The 19,180-nt window shown below is 34.9% G+C and overlaps 1 long non-coding RNA gene across 3 annotated transcripts in view; it reads left to right on the plus strand.

The window, feature by feature from the left end:
• LOC147833055 (uncharacterized) overlaps nt 1-19,180 on the plus strand; it is a 47,021-nt gene that overhangs the window by 9,948 nt on the left and 17,893 nt on the right. For all 3 annotated transcript variants that reach the window (XR_015513283.1, XR_015513284.1, XR_015513285.1), the window contains 2 exons: nt 4,043-4,113; nt 5,212-5,283. This is a non-coding gene — a long non-coding RNA (uncharacterized LOC147833055). The remainder of the gene's footprint in view (nt 1-4,042; nt 4,114-5,211; nt 5,284-19,180) is intronic.

A 19,180-nucleotide genomic window follows, 5' to 3' on the forward strand; every position in this document is an offset into this window, starting at 1 on the left:
ATTATTAACAATTATTGAATTAGTAATAATGAATAATAAAAGTAATAGGGTGACACGTGACTTAATGGTTAGCACTGTCACCTCACAGCAAGAAGGTCGCTGGTTCAACTCCTGGCTGGGTCAGTTGGCATTGCTTTGTGGAGTTTGCGTGGGTTTCCTCCAGGTGCTCCGGTTTCCCCCACAGTCCAAAGACATGCGGTTAAGGTGAATTGGATAAACTAAATTGGTCTTTGTGTATGAGTTTGTATAGATGTTTCCCAGTACTTGGTTGCAGCTGGAGGGACATTTACTGTGTAAAACATAAGCTGGATAAGTTGGGGGTTCATTCCGCTGTGGCGACCCCAGATGAATAAAGGGACTAAGCCGAAGGAAAATTATAGATTTATTAATAATAATAATAATACATTAATATTTAAGAATTGAAAATTATATAGTAATTTGACATTTTACAAATAATTTAAATTCTAGAAAAAAATACAAAAATTATTATTAAATATAAATTCATTAATTAAAAAATTCAACAATTATTATTTGTTGGTCATTAAATAAATAATAACATTATTTATTGCCAATATTTTATTGAATATAATATTTTATTATTAATATATTCCATACATTTATTTATTTGTAATATTATTAATAATAATAATTATTATTATTAAAAATAAACAAATTAAACATTATATATTTATTGGTAATTTTACAATGACAAATAATTAATTTTCTAGAAAATATAAAAAAATTATTATTGTTATTATTTTTAAATGTGATTACATTTACATTTAGAAATTCAACAATAATTAATTTATTGGTCATTAAATAAATAATAAAATTATTTATTAGCACTATACTAATGAATGCAATATTTTATTAATTATAAATTTCATAAATATATTTATGATAATAATATTAATAATTATTATTACACGCAAAATAAAAATTGTATATTTATTGGTAATTTTACAAATAATTCAAATTATAGAAAAATACAAAAATATTATGATGATGATTATTATTATTATTCATAAATACATAATTATTTTAAAATTCAACAACTATTAATGTATTGTATCACCCTCATATGTGTACATGTTTGCTAAATTAAAGAGTCATTTAAAATTATATTACAAAAATTATATCAAATCATTTATTTATTTATTTATTTATTTATCTATTATTTCATTTATTTCATTATTATTAAAAATGACAAAATAAATAAATTATGAAAAAAAGATAATTAAAGAATTGCAAATTTCCAAGTTCCTTTCACGAGTTCACACTCACACATAGAAAACAGAAATAACAAAATGAGCATATTTGACGCGCTGTCCAGAGAGAGGGCTCTGAGGCTGGAAGGACACTCGAGCTCAGAGCATTCTCTCCATCAAGAGAAACAGAGAGGTACGAGCTCAGTGTCTAGCATGATCCCTCCCCGTGCTTAATATGGATCTGGTTAAAGATGTGGACTTGGGGTGGAAGAGGGATGCAAAGTCGATGCGATGACTGAGGTAGAACGAGTTGGATAATTATGGGAATTCTCTTTGATTCTGATTGGTTGATTAGTGTGATTGCTGATTGCTGAGAATGCATTGTGTTTACTATATATGTGTGCTTCTCCCGAAATTAGTTTTAAAACTTCACTTAAAAAGGACAGGTTTTCTTCTATGACCACACAGACATATAGCTCTCATATTACCCATTGCCATGCTTCACTGTCACTCTCTTTTGAGAACACAATGGTTCTTGTAGCACAGCTGAAAGTGTCTCTTTCCTCAACAGCAGACAAAGCGTGCAGGTATATTTAACCATACTCTATTTCCATAAGGAGTGGTTTCCAGCACAGGACTGGGCAGGATCCATATGTCCCACATATGATTGGATGCTTCCCTGCTGCTAAGAGCAAGTGCCACAGATCTGTGCCATGGCAACACTTTGGTGATTATAATTCAGACAGAAAGGTCATTATTTATTGCTTTTGCCGCCTGCAGCAGACACTGGTGCCGTCCCTCAGTTCACAGTAATAAACTCAATAAATGACAGTGGACAGATGGCCCACCTTCAACTAGTGAAGAAGGTTATTTACATCTGTGGAAACTCACTATCAGCTCACTCTAGATCACTCACTCCTGACACACCTGACAAGCCCGCATCTGATAACAGAGAGAGAGAGAGAGAGAGAGAGAGAGAGTGTGTGTATGTGTGTGTGTATGTGTGTGTGTGTGTGTGAATGCTGTGAGTGTTCTGTGTGCATGTTTGTGCATGTGTGTGTATGTGTGCTTGTGTATGTGCATGTGTGTGTGTTGTTTATATGTGATTCAGTTTGTGTGTGTGTGTGTGTATATAATGCATGTGTAGATGTGTCTGTGTGTGTGTTTGTGCATGTTTATGTTCATGTGTGTGCATATTCTGTATGTGTGATTCAGTTTGTGTGTGTGTTTGCACATATGCATGTATATTTGCATGCGTGTGAATGAGTCTGTGTGTGTGTTTGTGCACGTGTGTGGACTGTATGTATGTGTGTTTGTGCGTTTGTGTGTGTGTATTCTGTATGTGTGAGTGTGTGTGTGTGTGTGTGTTAGTGCATGTGTGTGTGTAGTCTATGTGTGTGTGTGTGTGTGTGTTTGTGCATGTGTGTGCGTGTATTCTGTCTGTGTGAGTGAGTGTGTGTGTGTGTTTGTGCATGTGCATGTGTATGTGTGTGTATTCGGTATGTGTGAGAATTTGTGTGTGTGTTTGTGCATGTGTGTGGTTATGTTGTATATGTGTGTGAGTGTTTTGGAGAATGTTAAACTGAAGAATGTTATGTGTGAGGGTTGTGTTTAGGGGTAGGGTTGTGGAAAGAGGACAGAACACACAGTGTGTAAAGTATAACAATTAATACATCAGTAGAGAGTCCCCATAAAATGAAATGTGTGTGTGCGTGTGTGCTGCACTTTGTTGTTCTGATCAGTTTCTAGGTTCTGGAGTCCTGAGTAACATGACATTGTAATCTGGGCTATGTTTTATTTATGGACCTTAGCGAAGCAGATAACGGCTGTTTTAACAAACAAAGATGATTGCTTCAGGGGCCACTGGCTCATCCTGAGGTAATTAAGACAAAGTAGCTCCCTCGACCAGGAGGAGGATCCATACAACCTGCTATTATTTCCCTTAAAAAACATGAGAGAGAGAGAGAGAGAGAGAGGGAGGGAGAGAGAGAGTGTGTGTGAAAAGAGAGCATTTGATTCAAAAGGTCTTTTGTCATGTTTTATCTGTGTTTAAAGCTGTTAGTGGAGCGTGTGCTATCAGTGAGGCTAATGCAATACAAAACACCAGCTCCACAGTACAGCCGCGTCCAAAAACTCTGATGCTGAGCTGAAAATATGGGATATAACATCAACAGAAAGTTGTAGGACTTACACAAATAATGTTAAAAAAAGAAGATGAAAGTAAAGGCAGCATGGTGGCTCAGTGGTTAACACTGTTGTCTCACAGCAAGAAGGTCGTTGGTTCGAGTTCCAGCTGGGCAAGTTGGCATTTCTGTGTGGCGTATGCATTTTCTCCCAGTGATGGTGTGGCTTTCCTCCGGGTGCTCCAATTTCCCCCACAGTCCAAACACATGCAGTATAGGGGAATTGGATCAACTATATTGACAGTAGTGTGTGTGTGAGACAATGTGAGAGTGTATGGCTGTTTTCTGTACTGGTTTGTGGCAGGAAGGGCATCCGCTGCATTAAACATATGCTGGATAAGTTGGTGGTTCATTCCGCTGCTCTGTGAAGATGAAAAAAAAGCAATTTATTAGATTAGAAGTTGTTTTGCATAGAAGCATTTGCCAAATGAAAAGAAATGTAAGACTTGATTACAATTAATTCTGTACTAGATTTTAAGTGGCTCATTAAATATGTACATTTCGATCATGTGACTTCTGACTTTGAGAACTTTTTGCCTTTATTGAAGCTCAAGATGTTCTTTGGGTCATTTAAAATCCTCCTGGAAAATTAGATAGTACACCTTTTTATACTAAGAACTTTCTTTTCTATTTTTCTTTTTTTAAACACAGTTTAATCCTGGTAGTACGATAAAAGTGAACTTGGCCCAGAGGCAATCAACTTCGATGATCAACATATGAAGGTAAATAAATGTTTCTACTTTATTGTTTTCGCATGATTCAAGATGTTTATGTGAAGAACAGACTTTCCTTACAATCATGGTCACCGTTCACTTTAATCTGACTGAAAATAGTTGTTTTGGTTTCCAAAGATGAAAGAAAATTTTTTAATTTTTTGTCACAAATGTGAAATCTGACAAAAAGGACAAACTTTACTGCAATTAATTGCAACGTTTTTCAGTTCATTGCTTAAGCATTCAAAAAATATAATTCTTGATTTTGTTAAGTAATTTTAAACTACACTGAAAAAATAGCTGGCGACATGGGTGGCGCAGTAGGCAGTGCTGTTGCCTCACAGCAAGAAGGTTGCTGGTTTGAGTCTTGACTTAGTCAGTTGGCATTTCTGTGTGGAGTTTGCATGTTCTCCCGGTGTTGGTGTGGGTTTCCTCCGGGTGCTCCGGGTTCCCCCACAGTTCAAAGACTTGCAGTACAGGTGAATTGGGTGAGCTAAAATTGTCCGTAGTGTTTGTGTGTGAATGAGAGTGTTTGGGTGTTTCCCAGTGATTGGTTCCAGCTGAAAGGGCATCTGCTGTGTAAAACATGTGCTGGATAAGTTGGCGGTTCGATCTGCTGTGGCGACCCTGGATTAAAAAAGGGACTAAGCTGAAAAGAAAATGAATGAATGAATGATTCCTTGGATTTACAAATTTTTTATGTTAAGTAGTTGTAACCAATTTATTTGAGCTGAATTTAAACAAACATTACTAATTTAAATTGTTTGTTTAAATTCAACACAAATAAATAGTTTGTCAGTGTATTTAACTTTTTCCTTTCAGTATAGCATTAAAATTGAATTTATTTATTTTTATTAAATTCATTACTTCTCTTGCCAATAGTAATAATAATAATAATAATAATAATAATAATAATAATAATAATAATAAACATTAAATGCAATATTTCTATTTTTTACCTCATTCACTGTAAAAAATGCTGGGTTTCACACAATTGATGTGAGACAGAACAAAAAGTAACTTTTTAAGTTTTACACATTTAAGTGGATTGATCATAAAACAATTAAGTTGTCTCTTTCTTTTCTATTTTTCTTTTTTTAAACACAGCTTACTCCTGGTAATACGGTTAAAGTGAACTTGGACCAGAGGCGATCAAACTCCAATGATCAACATATGAAGGTAAATAAATGTTTCTACTTCATTGTGTTCATTTGGTTCTAGATGCTTATGTGAAGAACAGACTTTCCTGGGAATCATGGTCACCTTTTACTTAAATCTGACTGACAAGAGTAGTTTTGGTTTCTAAACATGAAAGAAAGTCAAATGGTTTAAAAACGCATCAGTGTCGCTTCAGTGTTAAAAAAATTAAAAATAAATAAAAACTTGTTCCAAAAACATAAAATAATAAATAGGATTTCTTAATTTCTTAATTTTTATATTAATTTTAACCTAATCTGTTTTTAACAATAGCATTAACATTTATTATTATTTTTTTATTAAATTAATCTCTGCTCTTGCCAACAGTAATAATAATAATAATAATAATAATAATAATAATAATAATAATAATAATAATAATAATAATAACTAGATGTATATTTCCTAAAGAAAATATGAGTGGGGTTTGCCGTGGCAAATCGCTGGAGTACAATCCATTTTGATTGGTTGCTATAGGGTGTTATGAGTGGTTGCAAAGGTGTTGCAAGGTAATTGCTAGGGTGTTCTAAATGGTTGCTAGGTGGTTGCTAAGATGTTTTTATGCAGTTGCTAGGGTGTTCTGAATGGTAGCTAGGTGGTTGCTAAGGTGTTGTTAGGTGGTTGCTAGGGTGTTTTGTGTGGTTGCTTAGCCGTTGCTAGGTGGTTACCAGGGTGTTCTGAGCGTTTGGTAAGTGGTTGCTAAAGGCTGATTTATACTTCTGCATCAAGCAAATGCGGTTGCATAGCCCTCACCATGACTGACACAGACGCTGACGCGCACCTCTCCGAAAATGTATCTACATGTCAAAATGACGTGTAGCGCAAGCTCTGTGATTGGTTGGCTTGGTAGCTGTGACCAGTGTGGGCGGAACCGGAAGCCGCTCAAACCTGTTGGAGCGAGTGTTTACAAGTGTGTAGTTCTGTGAAGGAGCTTTAGATGGAAAGCTTTGTTTTGTGTTAACCTTACTACAGTTGTTGCACGGTTCCTGCCTCTGATTCAGTGAGTTTGAGCAACTTATACATTAAAGTTGCGTTCAGAAATAACAAAACACCAGCGAAGAAACTCAACACAGAAGAACATAAAACCCTCACTGCCAGCTAGGATGTTGGAAGTGTTATTGCAGAGCAACACAAACAGCACGGAGAAGTATAAATGCACAACTATGCGCAAGGCATGCACCATGGGTCACGCCGATCACTCGACGCAGAAGTATAACTCAGCCTTAAGGTGTTTAGTTTTCCACTAATAATAATAAAAAATAAATGCAATATTTATTTTCTTTTCTTTTTTTTTTTTACCTCATACACTGTAAAAAATGCTGGATTCCACAATCAAAGTGTATTGGGACAACATGAATAAATTAAGTTAACTTGTTAAGTTTTACAGATTTAAGTAACATAAAACCATTAAGTTAAAACAAATAGAGAAATAAAGTTTAAACAAATAGCAAACATCTTTTTTTGAGTGCATAAGAACCCAAATGTACACACACCCCAAGGCGAGATGCACTTAAGCACGGAGCGTGTGTCAAATCAATTCTATATATTCCATCTAAAGCATATGTACAAAGCCGGGACGAGCTGATTTTTGGCTGAATACGTGCATTAAAATGGAGTGGTTTGTGGAAACAGGGGTCTGGGCTTTCCCCGCAGCTTGTCAGGCACAATGAATGGGGCTATCTGTTTGTTGTAGGCCTCATCCCTAGCCATGTTTATTTGTAAACTGAGCAGACAATATGAAAAGCTGGGCTGTACAAAGACCCGAGACTGCCAGCTGGCTGACTGAGGGTATTCATGCCTTCCCTCAACCCCTTTCACAATGGCAAAACCCTCAACAGACGCCTGAATGCATACACACACACACACACACACACACACACACACACACACACACACACACACACACATGCACACGGGCACACATACTTACGCACACAACCTTTCAGAATAGCCCAGAGAATGTCTTAAGGAAGCTTGCGTCCATTTAAATGACACAAACACACACACATGTTACAAAGGGAGCCTCAGGCTTGACTACTGTAAAGCCGTTGGTCTGCAACGCCAAGAATGAGGAAGACTGTTTTACCAAGTATGCAGACGCAAGATTTACAAACCGGCCCCAAATCCCCCAGTGAGAAAACAAATTGGTCTCTCTTCCTGTTCACATCAATTGATGTTCTATTAAGGCCAGATGGCTCTGATGGGCCCTGAACCCGTCTTGCAGAACATACATAGAAAACGTCCATGCTTATTAATTTTCTGTCTGCTCTATGGATATTTAGCCCTTGGCTTGATTTTGACAGTAAAAAAAGCACTTTTGACATCCATAACGGATGTTTTAGCCCCCCTTAATCTTCAACTTCTACTATTTCAGAGCAAAATATGTTTGTTTGTTTTTTTATAAAAAATTAATGAGAAAAAAATGTTAAATAATAATGTATTTATGTATTTATTTAGTTATTTGAGTTAGATATTTTATTTATTCATTTATATAAATATATATTTGTATAAAATTTGTTTATTTATTAATTATCAATAATCAAAATATTAATTAAAAACTGCAGGAAAGAAAAAAACTCTTACAGGTTTGAAACCACATGGCAGTGAGTAAATAATCAGCAAATTTTTATTTTTGACTCCATATGTAACTTGTACATTGTAACACACCTGAAACCATATAAATAAATAAATAAATTCAGAAAAAAAAAATAAGCAAATGCAGAAAAAAAAAAATGATTTGTATCTGGAATTTTACGTTAAGTTGACTTTTTTTTTTCTTTACACATCAGTTGATGTTCTTTTAAGACCAGATGGACAGAACCCGTCTTGCAGAACATACGCAGATTTTGCCCTTGGCTTGATTTTGACAGCACTTTTGACATCCATATCAGATGTTTTAGCCTTCCTCAACCTTCAACTTACACTATTTAAGTCTAAAATTATTATTTTTGTATTAAAATACAGTGCATATATTGATAACTATTTCTTAATAAAAAAAATTATTAAATTAGTTATTTAATAATGCACTTATTAATTTATTTATTTTTATTTATAATAAAAATAAAAATTATAATAAATTTAATGTATTTATTGAAGTTAGAGTTTTTTATTTAATTTGGATATAATTTTTATGAAATTTTAATTTGCTTGATTTTAATATTGTTAAATTATTAATAAAAACTCCTGCAAAAAAAAAAAAAATCTTAAACAGGTTTGAAACCACATGGGGGTGAGTAAATGATGAATACATTTTCAATTTTGACTCCATATGTAACTTGTACAAAACTGAAAATATAAATGAAAAAATAAAAAGAACCAAACAAACAAACAAGCAAAACAAGCAAACAAACAAACAAACAAATAAATAAATAAATAAATAAATAAATAAATTCAGAAAAAAAAGAAAATGCAGCAAAAATCAAACAAAAAAATGTATATGGAAAGTTGATCTTTTTTACACATCAGTTGATGTTTTTTTAAGAGCAAATGGCCAGACCCTCTGCCTTTTCTGTCTGCTCTGTGGATATTTACCCCTTGACTTGATTTCAATTGTAAAACAGCACTTATGACGTCATAAGGGGATGTTTCAGCCTTCCTCAATCTTCTACCGTTTTTTAAGAGCAATATTTAAAATACCTTTTTGATAGCAATATTTCAACAAATCTATTTTAGAAATTAATAATAAAAATATCTAAATAATTATACATTTAAATATTTGTTTTATTTTTGATTCATTTGAATGTTATATTTGAATATACTATTTATTTATTCAACTGTATTTTTTGATTAATTTAAAAAGTAAATGATTGAGTGAGTTAATGATAAGAAAATAGAGTTTGAAGTTTTGAGTTGAAAATAAACTCCAGAGATCATTTGTACATTGTACCAAACATGACAACCTAATTTGACAAACATAACTCATAATAAAAATATAGTAATTATAGGCAAATGAAGCCAAAACAACTTTTTTACATCAAGTTTACACATCAACTGATGTTCTTTTAAGAGCAGATGGCCAGAACCCGTCTTGCAGAACATACATAGAAAACGTCCATGCTTATTAATTTTCTGTCTGCTCTATGGATATTTAGCCCTTGGCTTGATTTCGACTGTACTGAGGAGTAAAACAGCACTTCAGACATTCATAAGGGATGGACCTTCAACTCGCACTCTACAGAAAGTTGTCAACCTCTTATTAATACAAAAGAAAGTGTCAATAGCAGCATACAAAAAATACACAAGTGCTCTTGAACGATGGATCGTAAGTTTTCTGCATTATCTTCATTTCAAGTCTTGACTTCTCTGTCACACACTTTATGTTTGTTAAAGGATGGTGTGAATAGATGTGCGTAACCAATATATTGCAGATAGAGACTTCATTTTATACCTCTTAAAGTCTCTAACCTTGGGATGTTTTTTATTATTTCAGGAAAACCAAACAAAACCTGTAAAATCAGATCATGATGCACAGTTTATAGGGCAGCATATTTGCAAATAAAAAATAACATAAAGTTGTATGTTTATTTTACTCATTGAGATCACATTTGATACGTTAAACATATCAAAAGAGTCTTTTTCCCTGGCTTGAATAAATAAATTAAAGGAAGAATTCAACATACTGTTTTGCATACTGTACTTTTTGCACTATACTGTATACTGCTTTGCATCAGCACAACTCTTGGTTTGCACTCCTTGCAATGTGCCCTTAAGTTTAATTGTATTGTTTACTATTTTTTTTACTTATATTTTTTTTAATTGTATTTGTTGAAATTTCTTTTTAAAATTCTACTTTTTTTTTTTTTAAATATTATATGTTAGGCACCTACACTCCAAACAAACCCAATAAGTTAAGGTAACTCAAACCATTTGAGGAAACAGATTTCAACAAACCATTTAAGTTAACAAACTACCTAAACCTAATGACTACTGTGAGCTTAATCCATTTGAGTAAACAAATACATTTGTGCACAGTAAAACCCAATTAATGAAGAGAACTCAAACCAATTGAGTACTGTAAAACCCAATAAGGCAACGCAAACCGTTTGAGGAAACCGATTGCTACAAACCATTTGAGTTAAAAAAAAACTAATATGAGTACTGTGAACTTACTCCATTTAAGTTGAAGTAATGATGTATTTAATTAACTCATTACCTTCAACACTGAGTTTAAAACTCTTTTCAAATGAGTAGAATTAACTTTTAGTAAATTTTGAGTTAACTACACTCATTCCATTTGTTAAAGTGGACTGTTGGCTTTTACAGTGTAGGCTCGGAGAGAGCAATGTTCTGTATGTCGTGACAGTTAAGCTGAGTTTGACATGACTTTGTCTTTAATTAAAAGTAAATATTCAATTAAACATCATTAAAATAAATATTTTTAAAAGAGGAGGTGTAAGAATATTGCCTTAAAATGTACTAGTACAATTAATTTTCTGTCAGTCAACCATATAATAAAAAAAAAACAACAAAAAAAAACAAATAATCTAAAAAAAAAATAGCTGTGCTGTTGTAATTATGAATAAAATGGCATGCATAAATATAACATTTCTAAATACATAAAAAAAATAAATACGAATTTGAATTTGTATATTTTTTAAGTATTTGTTTTACAAGAACTTGACAATTTTAAGCAGGTTCTAAAATCATATTACTTTGTATATTTACCTCATAAACCAATTAAATATTGTTGCGTTTAAAACCCACGTGAACATGGAAAGAACATGCAAACTCTACACAGAAATACCAACTGGCCCAGCCAAGGCTCGAGCCAGCGACCTTCTTGCTGTGGGGCGATCATGCTACCCACTGCACCACCGTGACGCCCTTTAAATAAGACAAATTGCATGTAATTTTTCATAACCTTGATGAACATTCTCTGAGTGCTAAAAAACATCTCCAGCAGGAACAACAGGAGACACGATTACATTTCAATGTGTGGATGTCTGAGAGAAAACACAAAACGTTAGCTTATATCACACACACACACACAGAGATCCACAGTGAGGTTTTTATTGCGTTGAGAACGGTATCCATAACAATATTTGGTTTCAGTCAAGAAGTCATCACCCGACTATTCAGAACAAAAGTCAATAAAAGCGTTATTGCTGCTCAGGGACGTGAATTGGCTCGCTGCAACTGCGAGCATGTGGCTGTGGCGCACTGTAACATAATCTAATTGGGATGATGAGTGTGAGGTCAAAACGATGAATGAAAAATCACTTGTCTCGCTATAAGAAGCCTCAAACATGTCATACACTGCTGGTAAGCTGTGTATCATGACCTGAAATTGGAGGTTTTGTTTAGTTTCTTCTATAAAAAACTCAAGGTTAGAGATTATAAGAGGTGAGCGGTTCTTAAATCAGAGTCTCCATGTGCAATATATCATACCCTGCCTCAGAAAACACCTTTCAGATGGCATAGCACTGAAAAGGGATCATAAAATGTGTTTTTTTTTTCAAGCAGTTCATGGTGATAGTGGAGAGGTTATGTGCTTCTATTCACACCGTCCTCGACCAACGGCAATGTGTGGCAGAGAGACGTCAAGACTGGAAGAGAGGATAATGCAGAAATAGCCGCCTCAAACTGTGTGTGTGCATCTGATGTACAAGACATCACAGCCTCACATACACTTGAGAGCACTTTTGCTGTATTGCTCCTATTGACAGACTTTTCTATTGTATCGGTTTGAGTTGATGACTTTTTTTGGCTTGTTCGCTGAAGGAGACTGAGGACGAGTTTATGACAACAATGTAATAGAAATGTAGACGTTTTTCCTGTTTATTTTTTGGAAAGCTTTGCAATCAGATGACTGAAGTAAGTAGGCATTGTTTGTTTGTAAAAAAGGTCTAATAGATGTCGAATAGATGTCTAAACATGAACCTCTTGGCTAAAACAAGACTATATTTGGGCTGTCAGTAAAAAGCAAATAGATATCTGACAACAAAAATTAAAAACTAGACTATTCATCAAACTAACAGATTTGACAGACTTCATATCAATCATTCCTTTTTATTTAATGACTTTTATATATTTAATTATTTAATGTCCCATTGGGATACAGTATCTCTTCTACCAGGAAACCCCGGTGAAGAAAGGCAGCATAGGACAAACATTAAAAAAAAAAACACATATCACAACAAATAGGCACACATACAAAAATGATATAAACCATAATTAATTGTTAAAACGTACTCTGTTTTAAATCGACAGTCTTTAATAGTTTTAAACATAGTGATAGATCGTATGGATTTCATATGTAGTATATCTTGAAGCTCATTTCATAAATATGGAATATGCATATACTTAGGGAATGCAGATAGACATAACTCTGTGTGGAAAAAAAAATGGCGTCTTAAGTAAGAGTAAATCTGCTGATCTGGTATTGTAAGTATTTGAACAGTACTCCAACATATTACATATATGTAAACTGTGGTAACTTACCAACTACAGCTTAAAAAAACAACTAAAGTATATAAAAGATATGTTGTTTTCTTCTTAACTGTAATGAGGTCCATTCTTTCATTTCATATAAATTACAGTGATGTGTGCGTGCACTTGAATCAGTGACAAACAAACAACATCCTATTTAAATCGTGTAGTTTTGGACTATTGTTCTATGTCTATGGGGCTGTTTACAATACACCTGGTTACTTTGTGTTTTGTCTGATTGGATAGCTATCCAAACATGATATGGACAGGTGTAAATGGCCTCTGAAATGCATTCGAGATAGATGTAAATCCGATCACTCAGACCACTTAAGGAGGTGGTTTCAAGACGAAACAGAATAAGTCTAAAAGCATGTGGTTGTTGAAATCACCTGGCAAAAGTCTTTAATTAATTTAATTAAGACAGTAAAGTGTAATATTGCTTAGAAAAAAGTCTTGTCGCTTGACAGAAATAATATTCAGTATATAAAATAAAGTCATAGTGCAGTGGAAAAAGAATGAATATTGAGTTTGCATGTTCTCCCTGCCTTTGTGTGGGTTTCCTCCGGGTGCTCCGGTTTCCCCCACAGTCCAAAGACATGCGGTACAGGTGAATTGGGTAGGCTAAATTGTCCGTAGTGTATGAGTGTGTGTGTGAATGTGTGTATGGGTTGTGGCTGGAAGGGCATCCGCTGCGTAAAAACTTGCTGGATAAGTTGGCGGTTCATTCCGCTGTGGCGACCCCGGATTAAGAAAGGGACTAAGCCAAAAAGAAAATGAATGAATGAATGAATTGTGTACGACTCCCATGAGCTTGGAGAACTGCATCCATACATCTCTACAATGACTAAAATAACTTATTAATAAAGTCATCCAGAATGACAAAAACAGCGTTCTTGCAGGACTCCCAGAGTTCATCAAGATCGTTGTATTCATCTTCAATGCCCCCTCCTTCATCTTACCCCAGACATGCTTAATAATGTTCATGTCTGGTGACTGGGCTGGCCAATCCTGGAAAACCTTGACCTTTGCTTTCAGGAACTTTGATATGATGTGAGGCTGAAGTATGAGAAGGAGTGCTTTCCTGCTGAAAAATTTGTGGTTTGTAATGTAATGGGCAGCGCAAATGTCTTTATAGCTCAGGCTGTTGATGTTGCCATCTACTCTGCAGATCTGTAATAAGCCCCCATACTATATGTAACCCCGAACCGTGAGTTTTCCTTCACCAAACTTGACTGATTTCTGTGAGAATCTTGGGTCCATGTGGGTTCCAATAGGTCTTCCGCAGTATTTGTGATGATCGAGATGCAGTTCAACAGATGATTCATTAGAAAAATAAACCTTCTACCACTTTTCCAAATGATAAACTAAGTCAAGTTATTATTTGTTGGTCTTACAACTGGGATCAACGACATGACTTTAGGTCAGGTAGTGTATGTAAAATGTACTTCTCCCAAAATGTAAAAAAATAAACATAAGGGGGCACGCGCTTTAGGCTCTATGACTGAGATATACAAGCACAGATTCACAAGCAACTTCAGGCCACAGCTCATTAAACTTTTTTTTTTGTTTCATTTTATTTTTGATGACATTTGATTGTTAAATTAATAACAGTTCACAGCATTAACAACAGATTCACAGCATGCACCTGAGCCTCATCTCTGTGAAAAGAGGAACAATAATAGAAAATAAAGATAACCTAGTTAAATTTGCATATAGCACAAGATTTGAAGATCAGAATCATATCAGTTTAGCAGGGATGTATTTATGTGGTCAAGTGTAAATGGAACTACTTTCAGAAATCAGATCACGCATATACGATCAGAAAAAAACGCATGAGGTGACCTGGTGTAAACAGATCCTATTAGATTTTCACTGACAGCTCAAATTTAGCCTTGATTTTAAGGCGGGTATAGGCACAGTGCGATTTTTTTTATTTGATCTATTTATTTATTTTTTCTATTGGGAGACGTTGAGTAGAATGGATATTTGATTATTGTATGGTCATGGATCATACAGTATGAGAACAGTTAATGAATCGAGCAAACCAGTTTATGAGCTCCTGATAACTTTTAACCATGTCAGAAATATTCAGGAGCTGATGGCTTAAGCTTGCAAGGTGTGTGCAGTTAAATTCAATTGAATTCAAGTTTATTTATTTAGCGCTTTTACAATGTAGATTGAGTCAAAGCCGTTTAACATAGAAGTTCTTGTAAAGTCCAGATTTCAAAGTTGAAGTTCAGTTTAGTTTAATCAGTGTGGTTTAAATTTTATCGCTGAAGGTTCAAACTCTGAAGAGCAAATCCATCGATGCATATAGCTCCCCAAGTCCCAATCCAAGCAAGTCAGTGGTGACAGTGGCGAGGAAAAAACTTTACCAACTGACCTTAAGCAAGCCGATTTATCTGAAGTTGAACAATCAGGACTGTAAACTTACTAAACAGTGATGGTTTTGTCATGGGTCATGACTTTGTCATAGATATTGTTTACAGCACACTAGGCCTTATAATACACACGGAATGACTAGTGGTCATATTGTTTTGTAATTCATCAGGTCAAAAAAAAAAAATCATGTTCTATATATCACTTGCTTCTGAGCAATTGTCACATAAACTCAGTCGTGACATGTACATGGATGTACGGTCTTATTACTATCATAATTTTACACTATGTACACTTGCTGTAGCAAATAGGTCTTTTTAAACGTTTTTAAACACAAAATTGCTTGGTGAGAAAATTACAAAAATACTGCATAAAAATTTAGCTGAAATATAAACATGTGAAGCTGCACTGTACTGAAAGAGATCAGGGACTGTTAACTGTGGCTGTGAATTGAATGTAATGAATAGTAATGAATTTTGTGTTTTAGGTATTTGTTTTGTTTTGCATGTATTTGTTTTTTTTTTCTCCAAAGTGTTGGTTACTGGTAGGGGTGGACCAATGTATCAACATCTGAAACAATTTCAGCCGATATTGGTTTAATTTAATGCTATCCATAAAAATAATGATATGAAAAATGCTGATATTAATGGTTAACATTTAAATGCAAGCAATGAGTTTTGGATAATCCAATTGTCATGCGAGAGAGTACGGGTCCAAATGCAGGATTTATTAAAAAGAGAATGGTCAGACATGCAATGATCACAATCAGGAGCTGTACATAGGGAATCCAGAGTTGTGGTCGAATAACAGGCGAATGGCTGATGCAGCTGGCAACAAACCTGTAAACAAACAAACAAACAAGGCTAGGGTGGAAACCACGGCAAAACAAGGCAAGCAATACATGTTGTAATGTTAACGTGACAGATAAACAAGACTCATCCCAGATGTGTGTGTGTGTGCGTAGTATTTAAAGTCCATGAAGTCAGTTCGTAATCCTCTGGCTGTGTGTGTGCTCATCCCCGGAACTTGAAACAGGTGTGTGTGAGCGGAGTGCATGTATGGAGTTGTAGTCCATAATGTGGCGGATTTGTTGTTCTCAAGTGAACTGCATGCTTTCCAGCGATCTGCACACGCTAGATTGCTGGTGATCATAACACGAATGTTTTTCAAAAACATTGAAATATTTACTGACAAAATCAGTGCATCCCTATAATGACCATAGTTTCATGTGCTATTGAAGAAGAAAAAGGTCTCTCAAATGCCCTCAAGAGTGAGTAAATAATAAACAGTAAATAAACAGCAGTTTAACAATTTTAAGTGATCTCTCCCATCTAACAAAATCACTTTTTTTATCCAATCCTAAACCGAATAAACAATAATAGACACACGTTTTTGATCTAAAATGTAAAGTTTCAGCATTTTAGTCACTATGATTATTATGCAGCATGCACAGACAATGACATATATTTCCTTTGCATGTCATCACAAATTTCTGTTCTTTAGCGGTGAAAAACATTCAAAAATAACTTCAGAATTAATTTGGGGTCAACAGATTCGGCCTCCAGGAACGCCATAGGCCAAAAAAAGAAAATCTATTGTTGTGGGCGTATCCTCTCAAAATGCAGACGAGAAATGTAAATTGCTTGCACGAAAACATATTTCACTCTTAGTCTTTATCATCACTGCATTAATTTTATTGTCATAAAATGCAATTATCTTGACGTGCCTTGAGGGGGAAGATGCTCAGACCTATCAGCTGGCCTAATGTGAAACAACGATGAGCTGGAGAGCCTGAAAAAAGTGTCTCCCGTTGACTCAGCTTTGCTTTAAATCTGTCAGGCGGCTTTTAACAACGAATCCATAGAAATATCTTGTTACAAAGGAAGTCCTGCACGTATAAAAAACCACAGTAATCCTGTTCCACACTACAGCAAGCATTTTGTTAATGTCTAAGTGTGTCTGAGACGAGCTTCAGACTGCCTGAGTGAGCTGTATGTAGTGGAGGACAGCAAACTTCCCTCAGCATAGATTGTCGGTGGTTCACTTGGGCCGATGAGTGCAATGATCTGACCTAAATGACAGGCCTCTGTAAAACCAGGACCCTGTTAAACAGGGTGTTCTTTCGGCTCACAGATCCAGAGTCTAGATGTTTAAAAGCTGCTGGTGAGCATTTGTGAGCTTTTTTTTCTCCCTGGGTAGGTTTTGTATGTATGTGGGTTTTTCTTTCCTATTGAACTGACAGGGCCCGTTTTTGGCTCTGTTCTCAATATCGAGTTACTAAACACTGTTTTTGTGGCCAAATTCTCTGACCAGTCTATGATCAAAAGGCCACGAAATGAGAGATCTGGCAGCAGAAGCTAAAGAGCTGTGATAACCGAGTGCTCGTCCAAAAACTGAGAGGGAGGAGGAGAGTGAATGAATGAGAGAGAGATACTGTAGTGAGACAGAGAGAGAGGGGGAGAGAACACAGATACAGTTGAGGCTGGACTAAAAGAAACTGCAGAGATCTGTGCATATTTAAGGATCTGGACAAAAATATCAAATATTTGTCATTTTAAATATATTATTCCGCTATTCTTCAAACTATTTGTTTTTACCTATTATATATTTACCCAGCGTTATATATTTTTACAAACACAAAATGTCTTTTTTTTTCATTTCGAGAACTACTGTGGACAAAAAAAAAGCCTTGTATTGTTTTATTATTCTATTCAAAAATTATCTGTAAATCTAATTTGGTTAAATAGAACAAAACTGGTTTCACCTTTGACCCATACATTTTGTCACACTATTAGTTTGCATAGTGATTGGTTTAATTTTGATTAGTATACTTTATTTATAATGTTTATAACGTTTATTTATGACGTTTATTTATAAACTAATTTATAGAGGATCACATGCTTATGATTGACTACGGCTGGTCCTGCATTAGCTACCATACAGTATGATTTGCCTATCAGACGAATCCAAACACTTGTAAATAACCAGATTTCCTTACCTTAGTCATATTTACCTTAAAAAATCCCCCATCCACCCCTACTCCTCCCCCTCTTTCCTAGACTTCCTAGACTCAGTGGTTAGCACTGTTGCCTCACAGTAAGAACGTCACTGGTTTGAGTCCCGGCTGGGCCAGTATGTGTTTCTGTGTTTGGTATAAGTTGACATAGTACTGCGCATTCACCACATAACCATATGCTGGTGTGGTTGTTGGTTCTTTCTACAGCGGTGATCCCTGATAGTGAGGGAATAGGCTGGAGAATAGGCTCTCCCAATGAAATGGGAGGGAGCCCTGGGCTCGAGGATATTCTGAACTCAGGGCTCTCTCCCAGGACAGCATGCCAAACAAGCTTTGTTTTCAATCATCAGCTAAGTGTGAACTCTTAAGTATATATCTTGTACTATCTTGTTGCTTTATTTTATTTGAAATATGGATTCTGTCTTTGTCTTTTTTCATTCCTAGAGATGGTAGAGATCAGAGATTCAGTTTTCCTTCAACAATAGAGACTGTTGTATCTTTGATTCAATATATAGGTCACTTGAAGTAGTCTTAAATGATATGTAGGATTACTTTTATAATTATGTTACGAAATATGTTTATATAATAGTTAGAAAATAAAATATTTCTGGGGAATGAAACAGGACAGACTGTGACAGAAATAACATAACATGGGAACAGATTCAAACTCGTTTTGTGAAAGGATTATCATAAATCATAATGATTTTACTGTTACATTTTCTTTTGTACACCAATTTAATTTTTTTGTCAACTTGATCTACGATTTTTTTTCCTCCATTGTATGTGTGTAGGGTAAACATTTCAATTTGATATGAAAATCTGGGCAGAAATACCAAAAAAAAAAAAAAGTCTTTTAACGTCTTATGAGTGTATGTCATTAAAAAAAAGAAAGAAATTAATTTTAAAAAATGATGAAAGATTAAATGAATATGTTCCTTGTCACAGTCAGGGAGACACTGGAACTGGTGTGTGTGTGAGGTTCATGATGGGATTTGATGTCCCGTTCCATGACAGATTTGTAGTTATCCAGTGATCTGCAACTGCTAGATCACTAGT

Source organism: Danio rerio, chromosome 17, assembly GCF_052040795.2.
Source record: "Danio rerio strain M-AB ecotype USA chromosome 17, GRCz13ab, whole genome shotgun sequence".
Classification (NCBI taxonomy): Eukaryota; Metazoa; Chordata; class Actinopteri; order Cypriniformes; family Danionidae; genus Danio; species Danio rerio.